Source organism: Lygodium microphyllum, chromosome 17 (assembly GCF_053477565.2).
Source record: "Lygodium microphyllum isolate KBCC chromosome 17, Lygodium_microphyllum_v1.1.10, whole genome shotgun sequence".
NCBI classification, from domain to species: domain Eukaryota; kingdom Viridiplantae; phylum Streptophyta; class Polypodiopsida; order Schizaeales; family Lygodiaceae; genus Lygodium; species Lygodium microphyllum.
The window spans coordinates 135,416,079-135,433,571 of NC_141151.1; the positions used below are offsets into that span (position 1 = coordinate 135,416,079).

General features: G+C 37.7%; 1 non-coding gene across 1 annotated transcript; it reads right to left on the bottom strand.

Annotated features, from left to right (window-relative positions):
* Positions 1-8,639: 8,639 nt before the first annotated feature.
* On the bottom strand, positions 8,640-8,713 carry TRNAV-CAC (transfer RNA valine (anticodon CAC)). The gene has a single exon. It is a non-coding gene; the product is annotated as a tRNA-Val (tRNA).
* Between the last annotated feature and the right edge of the window lie 8,780 nt (positions 8,714-17,493).

The window sequence follows — 17,493 nt, forward strand, 5'->3', positions numbered from 1 at the left end:
CTTGTTTACAAATTTGACCTGATAAGATGCAAGCTCGGTTTCTGGCCATTCTCACTGGTCCTAGGGTTTGTGCTATGCCATTCCACTCGATCAGGGTCCGTTTGGGGATCTATGCCTCAGTTTGGCGCTACTTAGCAACTTGAACTACTAGCTAGTCGGCTAAAGTCACGGCTAAAGTCACTTCAACATCCACATCTAGCTTATTTGCATTTCTCATGATAGAAAGGTGTTCTAAGTGTCTATATGACCTATGGGGGTTTGTATGACAATGGTCTGGGCCAGTTAGGATCTTCCAATTAAAATTTTGGAAAATTCCAGATTTGATCCAGTAGGTCTAAATCATAGGCACCGAATGGCCGATTTGACTTGTCCGAGTGGACAAGGGCCAAATGAGAATGGACCGAATGCAACTGGGCCAAATGTCTGATTCAGACTATTTGAGTGGAATGTCCGAGGGCCAAGTCTAGTGGGCCAAATGCCCACTTGGTCCGAATGGTCAATTCGAGTGGACCAAATGTCTGCTTGTCCGAGTGGTGGTGGGCTGAATGGTCGAGCATACAGGGGCCGAGGGCCAATTCTAGGACTCGTCCCAGAATCGTCTTCACTCGAACGGACCGAACGCGGCACGATTTTGGTTGACGCAACAAAAGTTTGTTCAAATCACACAATTTCTAACATGCCCTATAGCAAGCACCTCCAGATTAAAGCCATAGACAAGGTAGAAGAGTTTTGCATACCTGCAATGCGCTAAAAATGCTTGGGTGAGTCGATTGATCCAATGTAGGTAATAGGTCTCTCTCTCTCTCTCTCACTCTCTCAGAATGCAACATTCGCAAATGAGTTTTTCCCTGGCCTCTTGGGTTATAAACCCTTCCCAACCTCTCCAATCACTCTCTTGACAACATAAACCCTTTCGAGCACTCCTTTTTTTCCCTTTTTCCTGATCAGTGACCTATTTGGGCCTGTTTTACAGCAGTAACTCTAAGGCTTTCCCGCTTCAATTTCTTGGTCCTATCTACTCTAAATGCAACAAAAGTCAAAAGTAAAGCACTGAAATGATTTCTTCTACTTGCCTAATCATCATCAACAATTTATACTTACTTGTTTTAAAGAGTGAACTCCCAAATCTCCTACCTACAAAGAGCACTAGTTTGGGGGTGAACCCTACTTCGAGGCTCTCGATTCGAAGCACTCAAGCTTGAATCCCTTGGTCTTGGCAACAAAATCAAAATGTAATGGGAGCTCTTGCTCAACCGCCAAGACCCACAAACTGCTTATTCCTTCAAGAGTTTCAAGTGAGCACTAATGGCTACCTCTCACATAGCCGACGCACTATCCCTCTCTACGAGTGTGATGAGCTTACCTTGATGCTCGATTGAGTTGATTTCTCTCTCAAGCGCTCCAACAGCTCCACGATTCATGATGCAAGATCAAGCATACTCAAGCCTCTTCCTCCAAGCTCCATCCTCCATAGCCACACACAAGACGAGAGAAGATAAGAGAAGAAGAAGAGAGGAGATGGTGGAGGGCTTCACCTCCAAGTTCCCTCACCCTCACACACTCACTCCCTCACTCACTCACACTCCCTCCCTCAAGCTCTCACAAGCAACAAGCAAAGAGAAGAGAAGGAGAGAAAAAAAGAAGAGTCCACTTTTGCCACACACCAAAGAATGAGCTCTTCATTCACTTTTCAACTTTATATACAAAACCCTCAATCCCTTTTGGATGGTCATCCCTTTTTTTACATGGCTAGCATAGGCCCTCTTTTTTATAGTCCTCCTATCTTCCTAGCTTCCTTTTCACCATCCATCTACCTTTACAATTTGCACAGGAGGGAGCCTGGTGCTCTTTTACAAAAAGTTTTAGGGGTGCCTTGCATTTAAGAATGCGCTTCTTCCTTTGACTTAGCTTGCACTTTTCCACTTTTTTTCGCTTTCTTTTTGTGCTGAGGTTAAAAAGTCTTAAGAATATCAAGATTCGCAAGCATGGAAGCAAAGGTTGCAAGAGAAGAATAACAACAATACCATAACAGTTGGTCACTCACCCTGAACTACTTGTATTATTCCTTGCCCTAACATTCTTGTTGTAATGATAAGGCCATTATCCATCCAATCAAAGCAATGAGGAATGTGGAGAAAGCATCAAAAGCTTTTAGTAACATCATTTCCTCCCAAAGTTGTAAGAAGCATGTTGATAGAGAAGAGGTTTAAGAAGGTCAAGGGGTAGTGTGTTGAAAAGTTCCTGCAAGGGTTCTCTTTGTCTTTGTCTATCTCTGTCACGATCATTGCAGTAGTTGTATCTCCTTATAGGAGTGAGGCTAGATTCATTTTGTGATTGTTGAGTGTAGATTGACTTCTTAGGCAATGATGACATGTATCTTTCTTTCACAGTCCAAGCCTTGATTTTAGGTGTGTCTCCTTGAATCTTGCAAGTAGGAGCCTATTCAGTCCTCAGAGGTAACTCTGTTGGTTGCTAATGGCAACACAGATGCACAACATTGTTTGCTATCTCTTTACATGCGAAGCTCTTTTCTTTTGTTATTGGGACTTGGCAGACATTGAAAGAGCAGTTTGAGATAAAGTGATGCAAACAATTCCTTTGATCATGTGAATGTAAAGCAAGATAAACAATACAAATAGCAATACACCTTTTTATCATCAACATAAAAGCTAAAGAAAGTAGAAAGTTGGATTTCTTCATTGTGCAATCCATCCTCAATTGTCATAATGTGCACATTGACCCTACCTTCATAATAATCAAAAGGTCACCATCCATCCAAACATTAATATCTTGTAATGAATTTCCCAAAAACTCCCTTATGTCTTGGTCTAGTGGCACCAATTTCCCACAAACATGGTGCCATCTTCTATACAAAAGTATCATGATGAAGTTTTGAGTAGCAATCATGTAGTTGTAGACAACTGAGACTAGTTACACTTTGCAAATGACCCCATCTTGTATCGTTGTATCTGCAAACTCTAGGATATTGTCAGTATATAGACACTTCACTAGGAACATGGTTCTTGAGGTCCAGACTTCAGTGCTAGAGAAGAAATTCACGACTACAGACATACAAGTGGATATTTTGCTTTAACTACTTGAAATGTTGGGCTTTAGGGATTTCTGCAACTCTTGAAATATTTTACACTTGTAACTCTCACTTATTCTAAAATCTGGTAACAACCACTCCTTGCTTTTGAAATCTGGAAGGGGACGGCCTGACAAGGCTCCCCATTGCCCATTGGAGGGAGGTGGTATGCAAAAATGGTCGTAAAAGAATATGCTCCTCTCAACCAGTGTGGATTTGGTCATCTCCTTGTAAAACTCTTCGCCAATAGAGTGGTGGATGACATCCAAAACATCTACTACACATTCTACTAGCTACTACTCCTGGATGCTTGATGGATACAAGTCTGTTAATATCAAATGATGGTCTTGTCAGTTATAATGTAAATAAGAAACAAAGGCCTTCATTCATACCAAAAAGTAGCTGCAACCAAAATGCATTAACAGTTGGGTCTATGGAGAGGGAGATTCGAGGTAGTAAGCTCAAGGTGAAGCTCCTTATGCATGAAAACATGTTGCACATGTACTTCTTTGATTGTCTTCTTGGAGCTACCAAGCCTAAAATCCCGTATCCTACCCTTCCAACATGATAAAAAAGGGTCCGCTATCGAAGATCTCTTCCGCTTTCTTCACTGTATGATTATCCAACTTCTCTTCGTTGTTATAGTAAAGGGAATCCACTTGTCCTACTTATCAAGCGTCTTGAAAGAGACTATAGACTTGATGGAAACACTAGGTCTTATGCATTGAGAAGACACATCCATAGAGTAGAAGATGGAGGGCAGAAACGTGCGATTGAGTGGAGAGAAAACAAATAGAAACTCCAAAGGGTATAGACTGGAGGCAAGAGAGAGGGAATGAGCATTGAGCACTGAAAGATTTCAAACGAGAAGAGACTTTTGCCACCTTTTTTTCCCTCGGTAAGAGAAATGACCGAAATATGATGGCAAAACATTACTATTAGAAAATGGTAACACTCTGCTTCATTGCTAGAAAGCAATAGATACTCTACTCATTTCAATTCTCAAGAATACAAAAACGATTTTCGAAAAAAAATTTCCATCATGGAAGCCTTCTCCTCATTGGTGGAGCGCACTCTCTTTTTACGTGCTAAAAGGCTAAAAAGTGACCTCAAACTCCCACTAATGTTCCAACTAGCAACATTGTACTCCTTGGCCATGGCCATATAGTAAATGTGTAGACTCTTAGAAGTTGCACCTCTTTACACATTATACATGCACTTTAGTGTCTTTAAATCTATGGCCATGTAGCATTCCACTTTATATTGTCTAAACCCTTCAACACTTGGTTTCTCCCTTGCTTGTTGTGAGGACTTATTACCTTAGTTATAGAAGTTTATTGAAACACCTAGTGCAACATGTCAAAATCTTTTGTGTCAACTTGAATCACTCCCAACCACCAATTTTCTTGCTCTAATTGCATGCTAAAGCACACTAAGCCCTCCATGCCTTCATCACCCTTGCTACCTAGCTAAAGATTCCTTCTTATAACAATCATACTTTAGCACTCTCTTCTTTTTAGTATGGCTATCTATGATGTGAAAGGGCTCACCAAGGACTTCCAAGACTCTCTAGTTAATATTGTGTCTTGTTTGTTGAACTGAGGATGGCAGCATAGATCTCTTTATCATTTTCTTCTTCAATGTCTCTTGCATGACTTTGAACATCTGAGTATAGCTTTATCTACTGATCCCCACTTTGTCCAGGGTGCTTTGGATATCCTCTTTGTGTAGGCAAGACCTTTGCAGGAACTTTTTTATGCATTATTTCTTGGCTTTCTAAAATTTCTTCTCGACCAACATGTTCCCTGTAGCTTTAGGAGGAACAATGTTGCTATAGGCTTGCGATGCTCTCTCCACATTCCTTGTTAGTTTTTTCGGATGGAGAATGGCCTTGTTGATCACCAAAAAAATGACGAAACATATATGAGCATGGATTCCTAATGCATCCATATAATTAGTAGTTGCTTTGGACTTGATGCTCCCAAAACACAATAGAAGAATACAATAATTTAGTGTAAGTAACCAACTATTATCATACTATTGTTATTCTTCTACTACAACCTCCACTTCAAGGCTTGAGTGTCTTGATATTCTTCAAAGTCCTCTGCCTTTCACGTGACTTGAGCGCCATTTTCTTCCATCTCTAGCTGCACATAGTTGGGTTCTAAGACTCCCTAATTTTCCTTGTTTCTCCTCTAATTGTTTCCTCATTGTATCTATTTCCTAGTGTAACCATAGGTTCTCTAGTTTCAAAAAGCTAGAATGGCCTACTACATTATAAGTATATGCTAGAAGCCCTTGATGACCATCTCCAACAAACCTCAATAATGAAGAACACAAAGAAAATGGAGGGGTATTTCTTATCATATGATCCATAGGATACAACCTGCCATCAGTTCATAAATCAATGTTCTTACAGCCCTTTGATTTCATTGCTTCATACACACTTGATGTGTAACCAGACACCTTCTTTCTTTTGCAAACATGTGGATACTCATCATCTAGATCAATATGGAGGTGGTGTGGATGTTTACGGTTATCCATGCTTGTAATCGAGTTACTAAGAGGTGATCCAAGATTGCAATGGAAGTGGTTTCAGTGGACAAGAGGTGATCCAAGATTACAATGGAAGTGGTTTCAGGGGACAAGAGGTGATCCAAGCCTGCAATGGAAGTGATTTGCAATCCCTTGAAACAAAAAATTGAAAACAAGGAGGGAATATTTTTAGAGATTTATTGACTCCTAAAGGGAAGTGGTGAGGCATTGAAGGTGACAAGTGTATGTAACACCTTCAAGGTTCATCTTGTTAATGAATGATAGACAACGAAAGTACCAAGGTACAAAAGGATAAACATTCCCTGGGATTTCAAATTGTTGTTTAAATTATCTTTTTTATAAAGAATTTTCTTTCAATAATATCTTTTATAAAGTGCATCCCACTTTCTCTCTTCTCAATTTCTTATAGGGCCAAAAAGTGACCTCAAATCTCCCCTAATGTAGGTGCCTTGCAAGTCATATCTTGGAAGCTACCTAAGGCTTCACTCAAATCTCTTGGCATATCCTTTAGTAGTCACTCTTTCTCCATCATGGGTACTAGGTGTCCTAGGTTTACTAACCTAGTTAGTAGTTTCCATGTGTAATAGTTGGCTTTTGATGGGAGTAGTGTCTCCTAATCTATCTTTACAAGTTCATGCACTTATGTGGTTTGACCCTTGTTGGCTTGATCCTTCATCATATGTTAATCAATGAATTATGTAGGAGATTCCTTTCAAGTTAACAAGTTATTTTAATGGTTGACTTGGTTTAGTTATATTCATGGGTCGATTTTTCTTCCAAAGTTTGATTTCTTAGGTTTGGTTTCTTGGTTCAATTTGATTTGTTTATAGGTGGTTGTTTGGATTGGAGTGTTTAGAAAACTCAATTGGGAACTCAATTAATTACTATTTGTGCTATTGTGCTCAAATAGGCTTTCTTATCTTTCCAAGTCAAGTGCAGTGTCCATAGATAGCCTTGTTCACATGTGCTCCCCTCTCACATTTCACAAGGGTCCTCTACTCAATTCTCAAGGTTTGTTGTGGTCTTTTAATAGTTCTTGAACTTGAGTATGCCACACTTCAAGTGGTATTCTAAGTAGGGTCCCTTTAGGCTTGTGCAAACTTGGAATTGAGTGCCATCACTCAAGTAGTGTGTTGTGTGGTATTATGGTCCTTGTTTAGTGTTTGGGTACTTGAGCATGTCACTATGGCTCAACCAATTTCAAATTATTGAGGACTAGAGTGGTCTCAACTCAAGGGGTATCTGATCAATCAAGGACACTGGAATTTAGGGTCAATCATAGTACTTAGGTTGTTGGATGCACACGACCAAGTCCAAGTGCAAGATGAACTAAGCGTATGATTGGGGTCAAGTGGTCTCGAGTGTCTAGTAGTTGAGAAAACACTCCAGCACTCAAACTCGATCTGCACTCGAGTTGTCCCAATGTGTAAGGGTTCACTTCAAGTGCTTGGTCAAAGTGTTTATACAAATTCTCGAGTGATTAGCCCTCAAGGCAAGGGCTTCCTTAGGGTTGAGCTGCTTTCAATCGAGTGCCTAGAGGTGTTGCTGCTCAGTGGAGCACGCAAATGGTCAAGTGCTCCAACTAGTGTGAACAGTACAAACAAGTCTTCCTTCACCTCTACTTAGCTTACAATAGTGAAACCTATCCAAAAAATGGCAGAAGTAGAACTCCATAAGCTCCTATCTGGTTTGGGTATCGTATATAACTCCAATGTCGGATAGGAGCTAGGATTGATATATTTACCTCAATAATGATACTAGGCACTCTACACCTAGATTCTCTTGGTGATTTGTGCCAATATAATAGTTGGGGCACTGTGCATCCTAAGGCATGCAGTGGGTGCTAGCAAATGCTTTGCATTCAAAACTATTTAAAAATAAAGCATTGAAAATAATAAATATGATGTGTTTTTGTACTGCTATATACCTAGGGTGTGCAAGGTTGGTGCTTTGCACATGTGTTACTCACTATTAGGGTGCTTCATGCCCTAAGCTAGGCTTCTTGTGGGGCAAGACGGTTCACACTTAAGCTTCTTTTTATGGCTTGCACACTACATGAATTGTATGGCTTGCTCAATAAATCACACAAAAGTTATTAGAAGAAACCATATCTATAATGTCATGTGTTTCACAATAATTTCAATCATCAATACACTTTTATTTCATGTGTCCTTATTCTTCACATATATATTAAAAAAAATAAACATGAATTAAGAAGGGCTTATGCTAATAAGATATATATATCAATAGTTAAGATTAATAATGTTATTGATAATTTTGACATTAATAACATCAATAACTATTAATATTGATAACATATCAATATTCATAACATGTGTGTGTGTGTGTGTGTGTTATATACATACATACACGCATGGTTATTAATATTAATGCATTAATAACATGTGAATGGGTAAATGTCATTTATATAGTTAAATGTACTAATTTTATAATTCACACACACACACAAATTATATTATTGATATGTATGTATGTGGCCCCAAGGTGGCCCTTGGCTTTAGCATTGTGTAGCCACTTGGTCGCTCCACCATATATAGAGCCATTTGGTTGCTTGGATTGTCGTGTTGTTTCAATGAGATGCGTGGGGGGGCACTCCTGTTTCCATCGACTAAGAACCTCCACTTCCAGAGGCAAAGGGGCTTTGCCTTCAAACACTATAGCTTTGATATTGCATTGGCATTGTAGAAGAATAAGAAAAATATAAGGAAGAAGGAAAATAAAGAGATAGGCCCATCGGACCCCCTCCTGGAACTATCGTTGAGCATAAGAAGAATTATAAGAAAAACGAAGAGAGAAGAGTGGTAAGAACTTTGACGACTTCTTAAAAATTGTGGGGCGCTTTGCGTGTTTTTCTTTTCTTACGAAAACATATAAAGCAAATTTGAAACCGAAGGGCAAAGGTCGCAAATGCTTGTGTCGAGAATAACGCAAAACTTGAGTTACGAGAAGTTATTGTCATGAAAGGGGAAAACGATGTCCGAATCCAGACTCGAACTGGAGACCTCTAGTGTGTGAGACTAGCGTGATAACCGACTACACCATCCGGACAAGTTGTAATTCATTTTAATATAACTAAATCTTCTAAGGATTTGGAATGTCTCCATTCCCCGCCATCAGAAGGATGTCGTCATCGATGCTTCCAAGTCTTGAATGTAGCAAACGAAAGTAGATATCACTCGCGAAGCCTCGAATTATTCTCCCATTCCACTCTCTACAAAGGTGAATGTTCGTCGTAAGCTTTTACGTAATGACATCGAGTATGGATGCTGTGACCAGCGGCCCTTGCCTACACCTTCTCTTTCCATCATGTTTATAGGCACTTATGTCGTCTAAGGAACGACGTCCAATTTACCTTCACAAGGGTGCTGCATGGGGACATGTGAGCATTACCCTTAATATGGGTTTTCTCTTGGAAAAAGGGGGAGGGAGGAAGGAAAAGGCTTCCATGTGAGGATTCAAATAATTATGACTTGCCTTGTTGCCTACAATACCATGCTTTCCCTCTTCGATTGATTGGAGAACATCTCCCTTGAAAACAATCAATAGTTGATGTCTTCAACTTGTTTGTTGGGGCAAGAGGATTAATAAGGCCCCACACTTGTCTCTATCCTCGCAAAAGATCTCTCCTCTCTAGAAGAGAAAGGCGGACTTGAGCTCTTAAATTTGAACAATTCTTGCATGGTGAGAAGGCTCGCCTTCTTTCACAAAATGCTAGAGCAGAAATGTTTTTGGTCCATAGTATAATTATTGCAAATCCAAATAGAAATGTCAAATTTCCTACCATTGATCAACTACATTGTTGGAATATGGTTACCTCACATGCTCTGGATGTAATCAATGTTAAATTTCTCTTCTAGAACACTTTTTCATAAATTAACCGGAGGCCATCTAAATCTTTGATTGACTCTCTAAAACATGAAATTGATTACTTGAAGTAGAATCTTTGGTCAACCTCCGACATTAATGTGGCCCCACTATTGTGAAAAAACTTAATTAAGCATGGCTTCCCAATTATTGAAGATCCTTTGGTTCATGGCTCAATCTCAACATTCGAAAAAGCTAAACTACATGTTGGGCTTCATTGTATTGTAAGTAACCTCTATGCTAGGTGTTTGTGAGAAAACAACTAATGGATCAAGTTATCATTGGTGGTGGAGTTTCTTCTTGAATCAATGGCTAGGTACTTAAGGGTGAAAAAATCTCATTGCTTCAAACAACTCATATATGAGACATTGGTCTTCTTGATTACATCTACAACCTAACAAAACAAAGGATTTTCATAAATCTAAGCTTTGGTTATCTCAAGCTCTAGGTTGTTTTTAGAAACTCAAAATGCCTAATAAGCTTAAGATCTTCTTTTGGAAATTACTAGCTTGTGCCCTTCCATTGGAAAGAAGTGTAGTGATGTTAAAGGTTTTGAATGAATTTCCCCCATTTGTAAGCTAGCTATGGGGATACATGTGCATATATTTCTAAGATACATGGAAGAAGAGGATGGTTCAAAGAGATAGCTTAATGCTTATATGTTTTGCCACATTTCTTCATCGCTTGCCTAGAAAAATAAAATCAAATAAAACACTTTGTCCGAATATGTAATTGAAAGTGCTCCCACGTGTAAGCTAGCACACACTTTTTGAGAAGGATTTGTGAGGAAATGACTCAACTACACTAACCAACCAACATACAAAGAAGGGAAAACACAATTCTTTGTTAAATAAATCAATTATTAACCCACAATCCTTTCCTCCACCTCCCATTTCAAATCCCATATACTAATTGCCATGGTCCTATAGGCTTATCTCTATGTTATCCTCAATTTAACATTAACAAATGTAGAGTTGCATTTTTTGCAATGTAACAAGAACAACATAATTGAAGATTGAAACTCAATCGGAAGACCTAAATATAAGGTGTAGGGGAATGGAACCCATAAGTTTCATCTCAAATTTGGGGAAAAAAAGTCAAGTGACTAGATAAAAGAGGGTAAATTAATTACATCAAGTATGCTTTACTTATGAGCTTTAAAAAAAACCTAAGTCTTATTGAGCTTCCTTTACATTATCTTAAAGAACCTAGGCAATCTTGGTGAGCTAGCATAATAATTTCATGCGGTTAATGCATCGGGCTTAATTAGTAGGAAGTGCTTGAAGCGATTGAACATGAGAAGCTCTAGTGTGCAAGCAAGCACTCAATATTGAAACCACACGAGGTCCATGGCCGAGTTAGATTGAAAGCATCATCATCACACACCAAACTTTCACTTCAACGATTGATTCTATACATGATACTTGATATAAGACATATATGATGGATGCAAGTAGTAAGTGAGATTCTATGGTTGCAGGTATTTCCCTTACACATTTATAAGCATATTAATTAGTCCTCATTGTGTGTGTGTGTTCGTTCCAAATAAGCTATTACTGGATGATTTGCACCTAGATTCTCTCGACGCTTCATGCTGGTGTTCTCAAGGGTTTGAAAGCATGTTGCATGTGGCAAGGGGATTCATGGGAGGTTGTTAAAGGGAATACTAGGTGCTCCACACCTAGATTTTCATGACACTTCATGTCAATGTTCTCGTGGTGCTTTGCATTGGGGTTTGAAAGCACATCTCATGTGGTAAGAGGGTTCATGAGAGGTTGATATAAGAAACATAAACCAACCTTTGAAAACTTTGAAAAATCAATATTGAACACACAAAAATGGAATATATGGGGATATGACACTCATTGATATATATGAAGTAAAAGACCAACATTAATAGGATCAAGCTTAAACTATATCTCCAATGGAATATATGGGGATGTGATACTCATTGATATATATGAAGTAAAAGACCAACATTAATAGGATCAAGCCTAAACTATATCTCCAAAGAACCTTTATGACCATTTCTCAAAGTTTCTCAAAGAAAATATATTTAATGGTGATTTCTGTTCACATTGAACCTCACACACACTTTATAAATAACCCCTTTATATTACAGCCTTTTCTATTCAATCTATGAATAACCCCTTTATATTATAGCCTTTTATATGTAAAAAAATGTATAAAAATGATATTTAAAAAATATCTTATTTTGAACCCACGTGATACACACATATTCTCATGAGTAACTTACCCAGGCAACTCATAAGCTATTTCAAGAATTTCTTCTTCCTCCTCTCTTTATCTCTCTCTCTATAACATAATTATATATGTATAGTATATTAATTCAATAAAGAGGTAGAAAAAGAGCTATTGATATATCAAATGAGGACTAGAACCAACTTTGAGAGAGGCTTGGAATTTCTAGTTTTGGAAAAGAATAAAGTAATTAAGTACAACTCAAAAGTATCAAGGAGACACTAACTTGTGGAGATCAAGTATACTTGAAGGTGATGAAAATCAAAATGTAATATTATATTTGTAGCAATACATAGGTATATTTTCGATTACATATATAATTTTCTTACATATAAAAGCTTTCTAGTTGGAGATAATAGATGCTAAGAGCTTCTTGGGAAGGGCCAAAGGGATCAAGAATTGGTAGTACTTTCAAGGAGGATAGTTCTCTTGGAGATAAAAGGCCTGAAAATGCTGGGCATCTTTAGTTGATACCCAATGTATTAAGGGAGTATTGGGCTGAAAGGCTTTTGAACAAGTTCAAGCATGTGCACTTATGCCTAAATGTACTGTTCCATTTTGTGAATCGGGTATGTATCTTGTGTTGTGGAATGCCCAGAGGAAGGGCCGGTCTTTCCATCAAAAGTTGCATTCGTTGCATAAAAAATGATAGAGATGGGATGTTATGAAGTTTCCCTTTGTGACACTATCGGTGCTGGAACTATAGGTATTTCTATTTCTGATCATTCCAAGTTCATTATTTGATTTTTTCAGAACCAGTTTAACTGTAGGTACAATTCTGAGTTTTCACTTCCATATTTCATGTTTGCATAAAAGATCAAATGCAGAAAAATGAAATGTATTGCTTGGTTGTGCTTGGGGTGTTTATCAAGTGTTGCTGTTCAAATCATGGTTGTCTTTCAATCACTATCGCAGTTCAGCCCTTACCTTGGGCAGTGTTGCCACCAAAAGTTAGTGATACAATGTGGGCACTCAATGGAACCTAGACTCTTAGCAAGTCATCGGAGAGAGGTTCCACATCACCTGTCTCTCAGCCACTGTTGTAGTTTAGCTCTAACCTTGGGCAACAATTCCACTAGCAAACTTACTGATACTGGGCACTTGATGAAAAGTGGAATTTGAGCAAGAAGAGGCTCCCTCGTTTATGCAACTTGTTGCATATGGTGTGTATAGAAGCTCTTAGTAGGCTTCTTGGCTACACATGTATTTAAAGGTAAAAAAGCTATGCTCCTGGAAAATGCAAGCTCCATTTTGGATTTCTAGAAAAGATCTTATCTTTTGAAAGAACAATTGAATAACTCCACAAGAGCATATTTTTTCCAAATCCTCCACCATGTCTTGTGCTATGAAAGAATGATTTGCTAATTTGATTTTTCCATGCATTAGCTACTGTATGTTGTTAGGGCCTCTTGCTCTTTCAAAAAATAAGATTCATGAATATAAGGGAGGTGATGCATATAAAAGAACAACATTTCTTATAATCAATTGCATTCTTGTTTCCCAAATTGTTTATGTGTTTCAAAAATGTGTAACTTCTTGAGATCCACCCAAGTAGTTTTAAATGTTTTTAAATCAAAGATTATATTTTCTTGTTGCTTTTCATAAGTCATTTACCATTTAATATGAACATACTCCCACAAAAAACTTAGAATTTGTTGAGTTATAGTAGACCTACTAGGTTCCATTTTTATCTTGCAACTAAGGTTTTTTAAACATAATCTAGATATGTATAGTATGCAAAATGTAGCTTCATATAGAACCTAAACATACTGTCACCAATATATATTATCAAGTCAAGAACGTTGAAAAATGAAGTAAGTTCACCAGCTGAAGGATCCTTCGATTAAATATATCTATTCTCCAATATGAATACGCTTGGAACTATCTAAATATTAAACTTATACTTGCATGCACATGTACTTTCTAAACTAATATTGGTAGAATATAGCAAAGCATAATCTACTAGGTGAGAATATCATAGAGAAGGAAGAAAAAAAGAGTAGAAGAGAGAATGATGCATAAAAGAACCATGGTAGAAGAAATATACATGATCTTGGAAAATATTAGCAATAAGAGAATTCAATAATTCAAAAAGAAATAATAACAACCAAAAAGTGACCCTTGATATGAGTTTAAGAAAATTAGAAAAGTAATATGGTTGACCTCTTAATTGAACCATATATTCTCTCATAACTCATATATGAATAGCTGAATTTTTAGGGTTCTTTCCACTAAAAACTTAGCTAATTAACAACTTAATCATTTTCTTACAATACCCATTTTGACAGTTTTGCCCCTAATGCCATTCTCTTCCCTATCTTTGATAAACTCAAGCAAGCATTATGCTTATGCAACAAGATGCCCCCTACATTTTCAAGTAAGTTGACTCGTGGGCTCTAAAATAAGTTGCACCTATGCTTAAGTAGTCCCCATGCTTGCATGCATACATACATGAACCAAATCTCTTCTCAAGAAATTCAAAAACTCAATTGATATACATTGTTTCTAGCCTCTATTGGCTATTTAAACCCTTCAAACTTGGGCTATGGTAACCCCCAAATGGAGCCTCAATGCTTCACTAATCAAAACACCTATTTTACTTAAATTAGAGAGCTTGGTAATAGGATTTCTATCTCTTCTAGATTTGAACAACAAGCATTAGTCTCACACTAAGCATCAAATCCTCTCACATCTCACTCCAACCATGAGATCCCAAAGATGATGCTATAATGCCAATTGAGAGAAAGTGATGGGCTATGGAGTGACAAGCTTGAGAGTGTTGAAGGGTGTGATGAAGAGAGCAAGAGCACACCAAAAGTTTTTGTGGATACTTCATTACCCTTGTTTTTCATTATCTTCACTTATATATGAATATAGAGTGTATATATATACAAGGGATATCTACTTTTGGCCATTGCCATTTATCCCAACAACCAAGTGGATGAGGGGGAGGAGGATGATGGATGGAGAAGAAGCTTCCCCAACAAGTTCCTAACTCACAATCTCTTATCATCACACACACACACACACACACACACACACACACACACACACACACACACACACACACACACACACACACACACACACACACACACACACACACACACACACACACACACACACACACACACACACACACACACACACACACACACACACACACACACACACACACACACAAACTCTCTTTCTCTCTCTCTCTCTCTCTCTCTCAAGAAGAGAAGCAAGAAGAGAAGATAGAGCTTGTCTCTCACTAGCTCCTCACTCTCTTAGTTACTTGCAAGCCATGGAGGTTGGACGCTAGTAGTAGAAGAGAAGATAAAGGAGAAGAGGATCAAAGTTTGCATACACAAAAATGAGAGCTTCTATTCATTTTACAGATTATAAACATAGGGCTTTCTTTTGGGTCGACATCCTCAAACGTCTCTCTCTTGTGATCAACCCTTCTCTCTTTTACTTACTCTTTGTCTTGTGATCATCCCCTAGTGGATTTGTGGACACCATCTTTGTAAAATGAATAGGCCCTACTTGCAACCTCTACAACAATTGTGCGCCTTCTAATTTAATTGCAAAAAATTTACAATTTGCACCAAGATTGAGCTTGGCTTTCATTTTTTACAAAATTATATAAAATTAAAATTTGTAGATGATCGATGAAAAAAAAATTAATTATTCTACCTAATGGACTTGCAGTGTTTGAGATAAATACACTGAAGTTCTAAATGTTACATCATGTTTTCCCTAACATTTCACCATCAATTGCTCTTTTGGCCACATCTTTCTTTCCTTTGTATTTGATCTATTATTGTCATTAGGCACTAACAAGCTCCAACTGCAATATATCCTCAAGTTAGTCTGCCCTTGTTGATCTCTCCATGTACTTGGTAGGGAGAGGTTGTATAGACATATTCCACCTTTAATGATCTTAAATTTTCTAGGGATGGGATATTTTGAAGGTCCATCAAGCCTACTTAGTGTCATGTGTTACAAAAAGTTGGCACAACCCATGCTCTAGTCTCACTAGATATGCTTGCTTCTTTTTCAAATACAAAAATGAAAACTCACACATGCCTGGTAATGTGCATGTAACCTTATGCTTTTTCTAAGATGAGAGAAGTATAGGTATCCCAACATTCAGCTTCATATGAACTTTTCTATGGGACATTCTTGCTCAAAGATGTGACAAATACTCTAGTGTGAGAGAAAGACATGGTCATTAACGAATGGAGTGTTGAGGAAAGTCGTGTTGTTGTGAAGTCCCCTAGTACAAAATGTGGGTCCACCTCCATCAAAGAAATGTACAAATGGCTAGTACATCTAGGGTATAATCTCTAGTGAAGTGGTATCAGGGTTGTATTTAGGAATACTTGGTGATGGAAATGAATCAAAGTAGCATGTGATGATGAACAAGAGATTCTCAAGAAGTACAAATAGGTCAAAAGAAGTCCTTGATGTCATTTATTGACATGTATGTGAATCAACCCATGGACTTTCAATAAGTGAACATATATACTATGTTAGTTTTACTAATGAATTTTCCACATATATACATGAAATCAAAGGTTAAAGTTTGATATTTTCAAGCACTTTCATATTGTGGTTGAGACCATGATAGGTAGAAGAATCAAGGTATTCAAGTTAGACAATGGATGAGAAATCTTATCCAATAGTTCAACCAATACCTCATAAAATATGGGATAAGAAGCAACTTACTTGTAGCTACACATCTTAGCAAAACAACGTAGCAGAGAGGAAGAACATGACCCTATCTGAGATAGCTAGATATATGCTATGATAAGCAACTTTCCAATTGTTATTAGACCAAATAAATCAATATTACTTGCTACTTGATGAATTGATCACCTAGTAAAGTACTAAGAGGTATTACACTATATGAACCTCAAGTATCCCATCTCAAAGCCTTTAGATGCTTAGCTTTTTGCTCATATTCTTGGTGAGAAAGGGAAGAAGCTTAAAAAAAAGTCTAGAAAATGTGTGTTTATTGGATATAGTGATCCAAGTAAAGCTTACAAGCTTCATGATCGAATTAAAAAAATAGTATTTTGTAGCAAGGGATATCATATTTGATGAAAATGTAAGCAGGAAATCAACTATCCTTACATTTGGACACATACTCTTCCACACCTCACAAAGTTCAAGTAGTAACATCCATGAAAGAAGACACTATTGACGAATTGAAGGAAGAAGATGGAGAGCATCAAGCAACCGTAAGAGGGTCTACAAGGCATATAAAGAAACCCCAAAGTCTAACATGTCAAAGAGGAAATACTCTTACTCTTCTCACCACAAGGATGTATGTGGTAAAATAGAATGGAAGGATGTTATGGGTAAATAAATACATGCATTGCATAGGAATACCACTTAGGATTTGTATCAACTCCCACCCAACAAAAAATCCATAGGATATAAATGGATATACAAGAAAAAATTAATAAGGAAGGATAGATTGATAGATATAAAGCTAGGCTAGTTACAAAAAGCTCTGCTCAAGAATGTGGTATTGATTATGAAGAGACTTATGGTCATGTAGCCAAGATGAGCTCCATCAAGTTACTCTTTCACCACTCTTCACAAATAAAACTTATGGCAGATGGATGTAAACAATGCCTTTGTCAAAATATTGCCTAAGGAAAAGGTTTACATGCAATAACTCAAAGGCTATGTTGTAGCAAAGGTAA